This window comes from Pteropus vampyrus, unplaced genomic scaffold (genome assembly GCF_000151845.1).
Source record: "Pteropus vampyrus isolate Shadow unplaced genomic scaffold, Pvam_2.0 Scaffold37, whole genome shotgun sequence".
Classification (NCBI taxonomy): Eukaryota; Metazoa; Chordata; class Mammalia; order Chiroptera; family Pteropodidae; genus Pteropus; species Pteropus vampyrus.
The window spans coordinates 2,621,620-2,638,127 of NW_011888818.1; the positions used below are offsets into that span (position 1 = coordinate 2,621,620).

General features: G+C 36.9%; 1 protein-coding gene across 3 annotated transcripts in view; it reads right to left on the bottom strand.

The window, feature by feature from the left end:
- The window catches only part of CTNNA2 (catenin alpha 2), a 1,043,800-nt gene extending 1,028,775 nt beyond the window's left edge, over window positions 1–15,025 (bottom strand). For all 3 annotated transcript variants that reach the window (XM_011358075.1, XM_011358074.1, XM_011358073.1), the window contains exon 1: window positions 14,753–15,025. The gene's annotated coding sequence lies outside the window, so the exon portion shown is untranslated. The remainder of the gene's footprint in view (window positions 1–14,752) is intronic.
- Window positions 15,026–16,508: the final 1,483 nt, after the last annotated feature.

Consider the following 16,508-nt stretch of genomic DNA (forward strand, 5'->3'; position numbering starts at 1 on the left):
TATCTATGCCTCTACTCCCCGCCATATTCTTTAGTTGTTTGTTTCTGGTCAGCACCTCCTACTATACACCATTAGAAGTAATAAGGGTAGAAACCACGTCTCATTCATCTCGGTATTCTAAATAGGGTACCTTACCTAAGAAAGGCAAAGTGAGTTCATATGATTCCTCACTTTCAGATATCTTATGCTAGATGTGAGCACAATAGATTACATATTATTTTCAAAGTAAAATATTCATTTTCATGATTACATGAACACAGCACAATTCTACTATACAATGTGTATTAGCTTTCGGTTCATCTCTTATGAAAACTATGATTTAAAATTATAAAGAGAATTTCCACTTTTTTATAAAATGATTTTTTAGTTTTCAATCACAGTTGACATAAATATTAGTTTCAGGTGCACAATATACTGATTAGACATTTATATAGCTTACAAAGTGATCACCCCGATAAATTTAGTATATATCTGACACCAGTTATTACAATATTACTGACTGTATTCCCTATGCTATACTTCACATTTCCATAACCATTATGTAACTACAATTTGGAACTCTTTATCCTTCCCCTCCCTTCACAGTCCCCCAACACCCTTTCCATCTGGAAACCATCAAAATGTTCTCTGTATCTATGAGTTTGTTTCTATTTTGTTTGTTCATTTATTTTTCCACATATAAGTGAAATCATATAGTATTTATCTTTCTCTGTCTGACTCATTTCACTCAACATGATACCCCCTAGGTCCATCCATGTTGTTGCAGGTGGCAAGATTTCATTCCTTTTAATGGCTGAGTAATATTCCATTGTACATATGTACCACCTCTCCTTTATCAGGTTGCCTCCATGTCTTGGTTATTGTAAATAATGTTTCAATGAACATACAGATACATATGTCTTTCTGAATTAGTGTTTTGGATCTCTTTGGATAAATACCCAGTGGAATTAAATACCCTTCTTTGTCTCTTCTTATAGCCTTTAAGATCTATTTTGTCTGATATAAGTATTTCTACCTCAGCTTTTTGTTTGTTTCTATTTTCATAAAATACCTTTTTCCACCCCTTTACTTTAAATCTGTGTGTCTTTGGATCTGAAGCAAGTCTCTTATAGACAGAATATGTAAGGGTCTTGTTTTGTACTCCATTCAGCCACAGTATGGATTGGAGTATTTAATCCATTTACATTTAAAGTAATTGTTTGCTAGATATATAGTTATTTTATTATTCATAAATAATTTCTACTTTCCAAATGGAAAAATAAATAAAACTACAAATAATTATTTTATTTACTTGCCCTTAATTTTTTATTGAGATATAATTGACATACCATAATTCAGCATTTTAAAGTATAAAATTCAGTGATCTTTTTAGTATATGTGCAACCAATATGTGCAACCAACACCACTACCTAGTTCCAGACCTTTCATCACCTCCCCCCAAAAAATTCATACCCATTAACCTTCACTCACCACTCTTCCCTTCCCCCAACCCCTGGTAATCACTCTTTATTTTTTGTCTGTATAGGTTTATCTACAATATGTGATGTGTTGTGCCAGGACTTTTTCACTTAACATAATGTTTCCAAGGCTATCCATGTTCTCACATGTATCAGTATTTATTCCTATTTATGGCTGAACATTACCTCAATATATGGATATACTAATTTTTTTACCCACTCTTCAATTGATGGTTCCACTATTTGACTATAATGAGCAATGAATATAAGTGTACAGGGTTTGTGTGAATAGATCTTTTTAGTTCTCTTGAGAATATACCTAGGAGTAGAATTGCTGGGTAATAAGGTAACTCTGTATTTAACTTTTTGACAAAGTATTAAAATGTTTTCCAAAGTGGCTGTACCATTTTACAATCCTACTACCAATCTATGAGGATTCTAATTTCTCCCCAGCTCCCCCATATGTGATAGCATCCCCCTTTCTTTATGAGAGCCAGCTTGTGAGTATGAATAGGTATCTCATTCTGTTTTGGATCTGCTGAGCATCTTTTCATATGCTTATTTGTCATCTATCTATATCCTTAGGAGAAATATCTATTTGAGTTCTTTGCTCAATTTTTATTTAAGTATTTGTATTTTTATTATTAAGTTGTAATATATTTATATTATTTATATATTCTGGATTCTAGAGTCCTATCGGATATATGATTGTAAATATTTTCTTCCACTCTGCGGGCTCTCTTTCACTTTCTTAGTGGTGTCTTTTGATATACAAAAGTTCAATTGTGATGGAGTCCAATTTATCTTTTACTTTTCTTTTGCTATTTTGCTCTTGCTGTGACAAATAAGAAACTATTGGCTTGATCCAAGATCACAAGGAGTTACACCAATTTTTCTTCTAAGAGGCTAATAGTTCCTACATTTAGGTCTATAGTGTATTTTCAGTTATTTTTTTATATGGGGTAGCGACGGGGTTCAAATTTTTTTTTTTTTTGCAAAGAGTGGAGATACAGGTCCAAATTTATTCTTTACATGTAAACATTCAGTTGTCACAGCACCACTTGTTGAAAAGACTACTTTTTCCCCAATTAAATTGTCCTGTCCCCCTTGTTGAAAAATAAATTAGCTATAAATGTATGGATTTACAGATGCTAAATTCTATTCCACGTATCTACATGTGTATGCTTATGTCAGGAGCACATAGTCTTGATTACGGTAGTTTTCTTGTAGGACGTGAAATTGAGAAGTGTGAATCCTCCAATTTTGTTTTGGTTTTTAAAGCTGGTTGGGGCTATTCTTGCTTTCCATACGAATTATAGGATGTTTGTCAATCACGGCAAAAAAAGGCAGCTGAGTTTTTCAAAGAGATAACACTGATTTACAGATTAATTTGGGGAATACTACCATCTTAATAATATTGTCTTCCCGAATCTGTGAACATAGATGTCCTTCCATTTATTTAGATCCTCTTCAATTTCTTTCAATGACGTTTTGGAACTTTCAATATACAAGTCTTAATATTTCTGTATTAGTAAATACATGCACTTTCATGAATGAAAAGCAAAATAGTAACAGTAGAGACTGTTTTATAATTATAAGAACAGAAATAAAATTTGTTCAAAGTTAGCATTCTACCTAAGAAAACTTTTTATGTCATACATTTATTAGTTTATATGAAGTATTTTAAATAAATAATCAAAAAGGAACATTTCTTTTTACATATTAACATGTTTTAGTTAAAAACACTTCTGCAACTTTAAGATGAACAACCACAAAATGTAACACAGTTTGATTTAAGAGGTCAGCAATTCCTAACCGCAGCAGTACACAAAATGCCTTCCAAAGGCAGCCAGGCATCAAGAAAATGTTATCAGATAAGTATCACAATTATTCAGGCAAACTAGAACAGAAAATAGTGATATGCTGCTCATTATATCTTTATTCAAACTTATGATATTAGTATTGTTGTAACTCATACTTATTTGTATATTACTTTGGGAAAGGCTGAACTAATATAAAGATGATATGCAGCATAATAGCTTAGATATGAAAATGATGACAAGAAAATATTTAAAGTATCGGATGGCCAAAGAGTAAAGTCATTTAGACAAACTTTAAAAAGTTTAATAGCATAAGTATCATCATAAGCAAGTTATCACCATCATCAGAACACTGTTCACTCAATCAGTCCAAAATCTACAAATGCTACGGCCCATGCCTTTGAAGAGCCACATACAAAAGAATCACTGTGAAATAATCATGAAGGCCTAGGAAAGTACTAATATTTGGAAATGAGTATATGATATCCATCTATACACTGTGCTTATTCCAAAGAGAAAGGTTCACAAATACTGGTAAATATAAAAGGTATTTGGGATACTAAGGAACAGTCAAATATTGAGAATAGTATTAAAAACAAAAAGGTGTGTTTAGACCACAGTATAATGTATTTCATATATGAGGAATTATTCATACTCAATCTAAGTCAGCCAAAAAAAAAAATTTAATTTAAAATGTGAAAACTAAAAGAAAAATGAGTGTTACATTTCATCATTTTCATATATATATATATTTGAACCATGAACTCTCTCTTCTTAATAAATGTCTCTTCACTTATTAAGGTCTTCTTTTTTGTACTGTTCAGTATTATAATTTTTTTTCTTCATAGAAGAAACATGCCAATGGAATGACTATGAATTAGAAAGTTGTTACTTTCCTCTCAAATTATTTTAATTAAATATGTCAGTTAAAATACTAAGGGTTTTATTTATGAAATCTGATAACATAGTTGCCCTATCTTTCTGAAGAAAAGGTACAAAAATAGACAAGAAACTTTGAGAAAGAAAAAACATCACTTACTGGATATCACAACATATTGTAAGCTATAGTAATTATGATAGTACATCGTTAGTTCAGGAATAACAAAATTCTTTATACCTAGAGAATATAAATAAGTCCTATAAATTAAAATAAGATAAATAATCTACTAGAAAAACCTGAGTAAAGATATGAACACAGTCATTACAGCAGAAACAAAACATTTGGCCACTAGCGGAAAAAAAAAGAAAATCAATCTCTCTAGAAATCAGAGAAACAAATTCATATAACAAAGAGATACCATTCTTACCTATTCATTGGTAAACTTTTCCAAGTTTGAAATTATCATGTATCGGTGAAAGAATAAGGAAATATGTACTTCCATATCTGCTGGTGAAATGTAAATTAGCACTACCATTTTGAAGAACAATTAGGCATCAACTATTAAAATCTAAAATGTACATACCTCATGACTCCAAAATTAAAATTATCAGCCTACCCTTTAAAAAATATACTAGTACATGTGGACAAAAATCCTGTATAAGAGTGTTCATCACAGCATTGTTTTAAATAGCAAAATAGTAGGAATGAACATAAATGTTTATGAAAACACAAGGATTAAATAACCACAGTATAACTATACTAGAAAATAACAAGCAGCAATTAAAAATAATGGTATATATATTCATGTTACCAGCTTAGCTATATGTGAAATGAAAATGAAGTAACAGAATACGTTACCATTTAAGTAAATATTAAAAAATACATCTCACTACATAGACACTGACCACCTATATTTTTGAGGCACTCTTGTGGGGACCCCAAAATTAATCTCCTGCCCATGACACAGCAGATAGTGCTGTGCAGATAGTGCAAACATTTTATCTCTGTAGGGTAGCCAAAAACTGAAAAACTTAAATTCTAATCAATGTAATGTCACATTACAATGTAATGTGTAGGAAGACTATTATCCTAGAAAATGCTCAGATATGCTTAGTTAAAAAAATAAAACACAAAGTTACATATATATATATATATACACACATATATATGTACACGTGTATACATATACATGTATATATATACCTATGATCTCAGTTTTGTTTTAAAGATTTCTACATGATAAACTCAGATATACTTATGGGGAGGAACCTAGAAATTCACCAAATCTTCACTGGAGAATTGGACTGCAGTAATTTTTATTTTGAAATTTCTTTCTCTTGTTATTTTCTAGATTGTTCTACAGTGGGCAAGTTTTGATTTAAGTGCAGAAAACAAAACAAGTTCTTTTTGAAACAATGTATCTTCTGTTATTGCATTCTTGAGATACCTTTATATAGATAATGTCTAAATATTTTCTCCCCCACTTATTCCAGCCTCACTTTTCAGTTGCCTACTGAGCAGTTAGAGTCCCAGCTTTCAGTTCTCCTGGATGTGGCTTCACTTCTCCCAGTGCTGTGCTCATTAATCCCATCCTCCTGCTGGCTCGGCCCCGTCCCAGTTCCCAGAGAGGCAGCGCTGAATTAACAAGTACTAATACAAGGTCATCCTCTCCTCCACCTCTCTCCTACCCATTACTGCGTCCACCAGGACTTTTGACCCTTGCCATGGTGGAAACAGTACCACACTGAACTACACACTGTCTCATGTTCTTTCTGGTATTAAACTGTTTAGGTACTTTTCACCCCTCTATATTATCAATTCATAATGCCATATCTTACTTATATATAGGTCTAGGGCTATGTTCCCCAAAACAGTGGTTTTATTAATTTGTAAGAAAGTATTTGATGAACAACTGCTACATTTGTTTAACCAGAAATTTACGGAATTTGTTCAAAGATAGAATGAGTTCAGATTTAGTTCAATCAGTTAGCATTTATTAAGGAACTAATGAGGGCCCAGGGTTATATAACAAGGGAATATTAGGAAAAAAAATAAAGTATGGCTCCTATTCTTGACACAGAATCTAAAGTAGTTGAGAACACTGAAAAAAAGAGAATAATTACTGTTTTAGCTTCTGCCTTAACAAGCAAAACATGAAAATCTTCTTGCCTGAGGTCCTGATTTCACAGATGGGCAAACTGCAATCGAGTTTGCCTGCCTAGATTCCAGACTGCTGCCAGCACCGACTTTTGCCTCCTGTCCCAACTCCATGGGCCCCAATGTGCCTGGCTCTGCTTGTCACTATTTATATGCTTGCTCACTTTGAATTATTCCCTTGGATCTAGACTCCATTCCTTTCCAGTTCATGCTGTGAGCTAGAATCTAAATGTCTTCCTTGTTCTTTTCCTAGGGTACCCTCTGTCACCTCTTTTTGCACACATTCCCACAATAACTAGCTATGACTGCAATCCAAGCTTTCTGCTTCAACCTCCTTCCCCCGAGACTGAGAACATCATGGCAGGCCTCTAACTCAAATTGTAACAAACACTACTGTTTGCTTGCCGGACATCCCTTTCTCTCTTCTTTTTTCTTAAAAGAACTGCCATTCAGCTCATCTACCCACTTCACTTTCTCCACAGCTATGCACTTCAGGAAAAACTGACCCCAGAGCCCACCTGGCCCCAGCAGGTCGATCCTGCTTAGTCTAAGCCTATCACGCATGGTATTTCCTTTCACTTTGCTGCTCACTGGATTGAACATGGCCACGTGATCCCGTGCTGGCCAGTGAGATTAGAGGTAAGGGAGGACTTCCAGCAAGTTTCCTCATTTTTCTGGAAGGGACATGCTGCTGCATGGTGTTGTGCTTAGAACTGCAGCAGCCATCACACCACTGGCTGAAGATGAGGTCTGGACACAGAGGGGACAGAGTTGAGAAAAGGGCAGCGAGGAGAAGCTGAGCCTAGGTCTGAGCCTGGAGCCGTCTCGCCTCTGGATTTCGTTACTTTTACAAATCTTTTTGAATGTATACCTTTTCCTCTGCTGCCAGGTTACACATAGTAAATAACACGTCTCTAAAAAAAAACATACGGGCATCTCTGTTTTATATTTCAAAAGAATAACTTTAAAATGGGAATTTAATGGATACTTGGATTATTTTTAGTTTGAAGCTATTATGAGTAAAGCTGCTGTTAATTTTCATGTAAAAGTCTTTGTGCATATGTTTTAATTTCACCTGGCAGTGGAATTTCAGCATTGTATGGTAAGAGTATTTTTAGCATGAAGAGAAACTGACAAATTGTTTCCTAAAGTGTTACATTCCCACCAGCAAAGTATGAGGGCTTCAATTGCTTCACACCTTCTCCAAACCTTGATATTGTTGGTCCTCTTAAATATACCCATTCTAGTGTTTGTACAGTGGTATCATACTACGGTTTTTAAATTTCATTATTTGGGTGAATAATGGAGTTAAATGCCTTTTCATGTGCTCATTGACCATCAATATATCTTCTTTTGTGTATACCTCTTCATATATTTCGTTCATTTTTAGATTGTTTGTGTTCTTATTGAAATGCAAGAGTTCTAAATACAATTAGAATAATTAGTCTTTTGTCAGGTATATATAAATAGAAACAGAGATATATGTCTAGCAAATCACATGTCTTTTGAAGTTTATTTTTTTTAATTTTGATAGTTTAGTTTTATCTTTTTCCTTTAATTTTATGATTAGTGCTTCTGGGGTCCTATCTAAGACATCTCTGCCTTACTCTAAATCATAAAGATTTTTTTTTCCTATATTTTCTTCTAAAAGTTTATATACTCAAAATCACAGACTAGTCTCAAAAACATTATGCTCAATGAAAGGAGACAACAATGAGTACATACTCTATGATTTGATTTATATCCATTTTTACAACAACAATAACAACAACAAAACTCTAGAGACAAAAAGCAGTTCAAGCAAAAGGGGAGATTTTAGAGCAATTGAAATATCCCATATCTTGACTGCAGTGATGGTTACACAGATATATTTGTCGATACCAAACTTAAAATGGATATACTTTATTATATATAAAACATACTTAAACAAATTTGATTATACAAGATTTTAATGGGAATTTGGAGCTAGAATAGTAGAAGGACAGGCGACCACACAGTCCTAGGGGATAAGATTTAGAAGACAAGCAAGACTTTGCTGTGTCTGAAGCAAAACCATTAACCTTAGAGTATATATAACTTCTTAAATAAATATTATCTTAATCTTAATGCATAAGTGCCATATTGTCTTTCAGAGACGGTGGCATTATTCAAAGAAGCCAACTGTACATTGCCCTAGTCCCTAAATGAAGGTAGCAACTGCCTTGTATCTCCAGCCCAGAAAGGATTCTAGGATTCGAAAAGTGAGAAGTAATAAAGAATGGGGAGGTAAGAAAATGTTCCTTAGTTCTTCCTTGGTCCAGAGACTCTGTGAAGCTAAATCTACAGCTTTCTTGGGAAAGGGAAATCATATAGCACTAAAGATGGAGGTGTTTCTCATGTAGCAAACAGTTTAATGTTTCAAAAGAAAAAACAAATGGGACATGGTGAGAAATAAATCATTATGCCTTGAAATTTTTAAGAGCAATCAGATATGGAATTATAGGATTTTATAGCTAGAAGACACTCTTCATATCCTCTAGTACAAGTCACTTAAAATAAACATTTAATAAATAAGGTTTGGAGACTTTGAGGCTTGTTTAGTCATATAACTAATTAGTTGGTTAATTCCTGATTCAGTGCTTTTATAAAATTATAATCTCTAGCCCAATGCTCTGCTCAGAGCAGGTATTTAAAAAATACCTGATGAATCAATTCATGCTAGGTAATGTGATTAAAAAAAAAAAAAAACTACATAGAATGCATAATTGAATAGAGGAATAAATTTAAATGCAGACATTTTTTTCCAGTGAGTTCTGTATATTCTTCTTTATACCATTTCTGCATATTTGAGAGGGGGAGGGAAGCACTTTTTGTTAAATAAGTCCAGCAGGTATCAATACCTAAAGAAAAAAGGAAGAAAGTACTAAAGACTCAAGAATTGTGGGATGCCCTTTCCAAGAACTAGCTGAGGACAATTTGCTCATTCTGAGACGGTTAAGGACATTTCTATCTACTTACTGGAAGATGGAGTAATGGTATTTAACAACTGCTTTAGGCTCTATGAATTTAAAACACACTTGGCATACTGAATTCTCACCAACTCTTGTCTAATCACAGTTAAAATCAGATGGGAACATCAGATCCTTCCGTCATTTATGGAGTCATTGTCGTTTCCGGGTAGGCTGTGGGAGAACTGAAATGTCTCCATCAAGACTTTAAGGCTTTAGTTGAGAAACATCAAGGTGCCATAAAAAAAAATTTTTGAATTTACTACAGATATGTAAAGACCAACATAAGCACAATTTACACAACATGAACATATCAAAGTATCCTATTAATTTTCTAATACTGTTTTATAGTCCTTGGGATCTCATTTAAAAAATTAATTAAATTATTTATTTTACTCCAACTTCGGTGGCATGTCTATTCATTTAATGTAGGAACATCAGAGCAAGATACTAGCTGATTTGGAGCTCTGTCCCCATCAGGCAGCTCCCATGAGTGTTTTGGCTCCTCTCAAAAACCAAAGGAAACAAAATAGCAAGATTCTGAGAAACCAACATTTGATTTTATATATGTTTTTTCATCCAAGATCTATCTAGTTTCAAAGGCTGTTAACTGAAAAAAATGCACGTGTATATTCATATATATGTCTATACACGGATGCTTTAAACAACTACAACATGGATTGTATCAGCATGAGAGAAAAAATATAGAAAACACCTAAATAGGCAGTTATACATTTTCAGCCCTATAGATGAAACAAAATTGATTCACTTTATTTCACTTTTTCTCCACCTCCACCTTGAGTACACAATTGCTAATTTCACTCCTGTTAATGAACATTCTCTTCACATCTGAAAAATCATTGTCTAAGAGTTGTATATACAAATATAGCCCTTAAACAAAAAGGAATAAAAGTGCTACTAAATTAAGCTTTATAAAGTCAGACTATCGCTTTGTGTTTTCTATAAGGTATTACAATTAATAATGTCAAAGACTTATAAAATGCATATTTGTGTTTGAGTTATAATTCCTCTCCAAGGTAAAAATTCACTTATGAGGAAAATAAAAATGTGTAAGAGTAGTTCATCAAAAATCACTGGTGCTTTAATATCGAACTGATGAGAAGTAATACACTTGAAAATGTTTTATTTAGATCTGCTGAATCTTGAGAAAAATCTCAAAATAGAAAATAAAAATGCTACAGTCCATAGTCTGTTAAACTACTAGCTTTTGGATATATGTTCATATTATAATTATCTTCTTTAAGATAATAATCATGAGACCAATTGTGTATATTCATAGAACTACAAAAAAAATAAGCATTTTATCATTTTGTAGAAAACCATGAAATTGTGTCCATCTATTTAAAATGGATTAAACATGAGCACTATAAATACTGACATTTGTTACCTGCAGGTAAAATCTTCTGGAAATCATTTTTGATAAAATAACTCAATCACATCACTCATACTGTTAGATAAAATTTCATGGATATACATGTTTCAGATTAGTTAATGGACACCAACCAAAAATAAAGGTGTACCAACAGATGTGTCCAGCAAGCAACTGTCACACTAGAAGACATTTAACTTCCTCACTGCACACTCCCAGATAGTTCCTCTTTCATCATCCCACCTTAATCTCCCAGTAAAACAACTGAAGAGTATAAATCATTTAGAATCATTAATGATCTTGAATACCCAAAAAAAGAGACATGGGGTAATTAGGAAAAGTCAACAACAAAGTAAAAAAAAAGTTACTGGAAATACAACTACCCTAACAATTACTGGCTTCATATATGTCAAAGTAAAATAATCCTTGTTATTATTCTCCATGATTCAGTCCTGAAATATTCATGGGTTAAGGCAAAATAAAAGAGAGTTGTAATAATCATATTATCATAATATTAAATCTTTGTTGTTTGGTAAAGTTTTCTTTAAGCCTTCAAGTTTACAGAAAAGGATTAAAACAATACTCCGGGTCCTCCTTGTGACACAGACCTTGGATTCTGTGTCTTGGGATGGGGCTTTGGGTGAGACAAAGAATTAAAAACGAGCTCTCCTGGGTAGCTGAACATTCTACGATAAAATGGATCCCACACAACAACAGTCTTATGCCAACTGATAGTGTAATTACTCTGACTGTGTATGTCCAGTACCTTTTAATACACTCACCAGTATGCCAAACATCCCAGTAAACAGTCTTCCCAAACCCAGCAGGCTTCTCTCTCTGCTTTTCCAGCTGTGGTACCCACCTTGCATGAAATCTTTCCCAGGTCTCTCTGCCCAAGCTCCAGTACACTCCTGAATATAATCTTTCCCTGGCTACGGAAACATCTGTCCTCTTTGGAATTCCTCTAACACTTATTTGCTCTTCATTTCTTTCCAGTACATAATCATATATTGTCTTTGATTGTTTATAAACTGTTTCTCCTAATTACAATTATGCTTACTTAATAAATGCTTCGTTTGTACCAAGCAGTATATTTAACACATTTAACCCTTAAAGCAATCCCATGAATCAGACTCTACCCATTTTGCACATGAGGAAGAAGACTTAAAACAGAACATAAGGGTACAACACTCTACCACTTATGTAGAACGAGCACTCAAATCTAAGGCTCTCTCCTCCTTTGCCACTGTGAAATACTACCTCATGCAAATGAATGTCCTCCTCAACTAGATTGTAAACTAAGGTCAAACAGAGTGTCTTTTACTTCTTTTGAAAACCTCATACCACTTAGCATAGGGTTGGGCAGGTTTTAAGAACTCTGAGGAAGGAAAGCACAGAGAATTTTCCAGAATATTTTCTACAAGGTACATAAAATGTTCCTTTGGGGCTTCATCTGTACCATACATTCTTAAAGGTTCAGTCAAGTAAAGGCAGAAAAGAAATTCTTTAGAAGTTGGTCTTTATATGGAAAATAGATTACAGTAAGAGTGGCAGGCTGCTTTTATAAGACAGTAACTCCTCTACTATTTCATATTTTATTAATTTTACTCATCTCTCAAAAATCTTGCTGTAAACAAGTGTTATTTTATTTTCTATTCCTTAATAACCTTGTATATTTTGTTCTCACTAAATGGATAAACGTTTACAAAGGAAACAAGTATAAGGTACCTTTCTTTCTATAGTAAGCACAGTATTAAAAACTGAGGCATACACTCACATTACTCTGTGTAGCAAAATTGCAACAGAGAAAGAGCAGGGCTGACCGGGGCTGCCTCTTGCCCCTACGCATATCTAGGAAGCCCCACCAAGAGAGCAGTAGATATGTTGGAAGGGAAAAGTCATCTGAAAGTAAATCAGGATAGAATTAACTGATTATATTCACATATGATTACTAATGAAGTTTTAACTAGCTTCATGGCATTCCAGGAAAAGGAACATCAACAACAACAACACATACCCCTATCTAAAATTGTGTTCATTATTAGGTAATGCAACCATTTCCAATACACACAGGATGGACTGCAATTCTGTATCAGGATGTTGGTAACACTCATAATTCAACTAAACTTCTCCCATATGGCTTAAGAGTCAGCCAAGCCATTAATGGAATTGCATTCCGACCAAGGGGAGTTAGGGGTGGGTCCATCATTCCCAGTATCACACACTTCCCCAAAACTGATTCAAATGATTAACTGTATCAGCTCTTCATCAAATCAGAACTCAATCACTTTCAAAGGTAATTCTCATCATCTCAACTCCTACTTCACATTCTCATAAAATGCAAAAGTGTACTTTGCACTACTAGCATATAATAATTTAAATGAAAAGAAAAAATCAATAATTTGCTCCATAGCATAGTTTCTTACTGGCAACTTCATTGATTCTGCCATTTATTTCAGTCCCTCCCCACACAGTCATTAAACATAAGACATAGCTATTATACAGATATTAAGATTTAGGGGGTTGTTGTTTAAAATACAGACAGGGCAAAATACAGGCTTCTAAAGACTCCGTTTTTGATTTATACTTATACTATCTGTGGGACCTTGCTGAGGCATGGTTGTCCCACCATATATAAACTTTTCAGCAGCAATGCTCGCAAAAAGAAAAACTGCCAAATTACTATCAATACAGATAACAGAAGGGGTTACAGTATAAGCTAAAGAAAGCAAAGTGAAATATATCATTTGGTGGAAATAAGTGGTGCAAAAGCAACTGAAATTTTAAATTGTTGATAATGGTTCCAGAGCTAATTCAACTTTTCCATTGGTGTAAACCACAAAGAGAATCGTACAGTATGCTTCTCTTCAAACATCTTCACAATTCCTGTCCGCCGGATGAGAGGAGATAAGGGTATCTGCTAAAGGCTATAACGCAGCTAACACTTTAAAAATGGTAAATGTATAATCTTGTGGAGTATAAACTCATTACTCCCAAAACTGTCTATCCATTGTCCTCCTTTAGCAGTTAACCCACGATGAACAAAAGCACATCTCTTCTACCCTTCTGCTCCCTATTTTCCCAAATCAGTCTACCTTAGTGTTTTGTGTGCTGATGAAAACATTCCATAAATAATACTGTGGTGCACACGCATCAAAGTTTAGAGAGTTTCTGCCTTTGAAGTAGATAGTGACAGGACTAAGGACACATGGGGTCAATTTCAAGCCAAATATTAGGCGGGTGGTTTGAAAATATCAATCCAAAGGGGCCTAGGGGAAAAGGACACAAGCATCCATGCCACCACCCTCCTCTCCCCTCCCCTCTTCTTCTCTTGTTCTCTTCCTCTCTTCTTTCCTTGTGGCTTCTCACAGGGACAATCAAAGCAAGAAAAGCTTGATTTTAAATTAGTGAGACACACACTGGGACTATGTAATTCCCAGGAGGAAAAAAGAAACTGCCAAAGAGGGGTGTGGAGAGTTGTTGGCAACACGTCTAAGTGACAACCCTCCCCACCCCCACCGTAATACAGCACAAAACCACAGATTCTTCCTCGACCCTCTTCTCCTTCCAGTTTTACTCTGTCCAACTTGACCCTTAATCCAAATAATTCAAGGACCTGGAGGGTATCCGCTGTGCAAGAGTGTGTCTCTCAGTATACGTGCCCAATTTTCTGGAAGCCCCAGAATCCGGACAGTTTCGCAGGCAAGGGATCTCCCACCGGGGAAGGGGTGAAGAAAGGGGGCAAAACAAAATAAAAAAATTAAAAAAATAAAGAGGTGAGACAAGAGAAAAGGGATGCAGAGCTGCGCCGTAGAACGTGCGGCTAAAAGGAAAATAGGGAAGAAAGAAAGGGTGGGAAGGAAGTGGGGCTGCGAGAGAGGAAGAAAAGGATGAAAGAAAGGCTGGAAGGGAGAAAGGAGGGGAGAAGAGAGAGGGATGTTGGGAAGGATGAGGGCGGGAGGGTTGGGGAGCAGGAGGGGAGGGGAGGATGAAGAGGATGGGAGGGAGGAAAGGAGGGAGGGAGGCAGGCAAGGATGGAGGATGCTCTGCCCGGGACTCACCTCTTTGGGTCGGTGGGAGTTTCTCGCCTCCTCCTCTGTCTCGCCGGTTCCTAGCAGCTGGAGGGGTAATCACAGAAAGGCTGGAGAGGCGGCGGCGGGGACGAGGGCAGCAGCTGCTGCAGCCGCCTCTGGCCGAGGTGCGGTGCCTCCTGCTCCGCCCGCCAGCCCGGGTCTCCGCCTCACTCGGGGCTGGAAGCGAAGCCGCTCCCCCCTCCCCCCGCCCGCCCCGCGACCAGCCCTAGCGCGAGCGGCAGCGGCCCGGATCGCCGCTAGGGGAGGCGGTCAGTGCGCAAGCGCGGCCGCTCGCTCGCTCGCGCGCCCCCGCGGCCCCCGCGGCTCCGCGGGGCAGAGGGAGGCACCGGGTGAGATGGCGCGGGCGCGCACGGCCTAGGGAGCGCCGAGCGGGCGGGGCGGGGCGGAGCTGGGGAGGCGAGGCCGTTTCCCCGCCGCAGGTGGGGGGAGGGGACGGTGGAGAAGGGGCACCGCCGGAGGGCGCAGGTGCCGTGTCCATGACAACGCGTTACCCTGCGGGCGGAGATTCGGAGCTGAGCCGCCCGGAGCCACCCGGACTCGGACCCTCAGTGCGGGAGAGGTCCTGGTGGGGAGAAAGGGACCGGGGTAACAGTAGGAAAAAAGGTTGAGCCGGAGAGGGGACAGGCACATGGCTAGAGGAGGGCAGGCCCCCAGTGCAGCGAAGGTAATGAGTGACTGACGCGAGAGGGAGGTAGGTTTTGTTGGAACCTGAAATCCCAAGAGAAAGAGGATTGGACTTTTAAAGAACCTAGAAGAGGATGGAAGTGTTAAAACAAAACATTTGCTCATTTAACAAGTCTTTGTTGAGTACTCTCTGTGGTAGACATGATTCTTTTATTGATTCCAAGAATATTACTGAACCCCTAATTCGTATCAGGCACTCTAATTTGGCATTTTAAGGATCCAAAAAATGTTTAATGTCCCGTGTTTGTCCTCGACGAGGTTACACTTTAGTTGGGGGAACTTACATAGTGAATACAGGGGTATATGCTCTCCCCATTACCATCAACCGGGGCTGATGGTGATAGAATTGTAACTGTTACAGAAGAGCTAGAAGGGAAGAGATGCAGAGCTACATCCAATGTGAAGCATAAGTTACAGTTATCTTTGTTCTGCTACAGTGCCAAGTGACATTTTTTTTAATCAAGAGAGAAAAATAAAGACAAAGAAAACCTACGGCAATTTGGTTCGACATAAGTGATGCTGCGTTCACAACATGCTGCCTGTCTGGTATCCTCGCCCACCAGCAGCATCAATATGTTTTCTCATGCCGACACTTGCACGGCTCGGTATATCTTGGGGCACGCATTTCTTACCCTCCTTCATTGGCTATGTCGGCTATGTCACCCTCCGGTTCCCAAGCTGGCACCTGCAATTGTTTAAAAATTATGTCAAACCAAGGGTCTTATTTTCTCCAAGCAATGACATGAGAGCTTTACCTCTGTCTGTTCCTCTTTCTCTTCCAATAGCTTCTTGCCTTACTTTTCCTTGTCACCACCACTTTGCCAATTTGAAAATTCCTAGGAGAAAATAGGAGTCACCAGAGGTAAGCTTAAGAAAAACCTTCTTAGCCCACAACGATGTTTCAGTACCATGGACAGTGACAGAGGACGCTCCTCCCACAAAGCCTTTTCTTAGACTCAGACTATAGAAACAGGAGAGACGCCAAAGAAGGTACAGCATGTGTTTCAAGAATAAAAGGCTGAGCGTCAAATGATTTGTG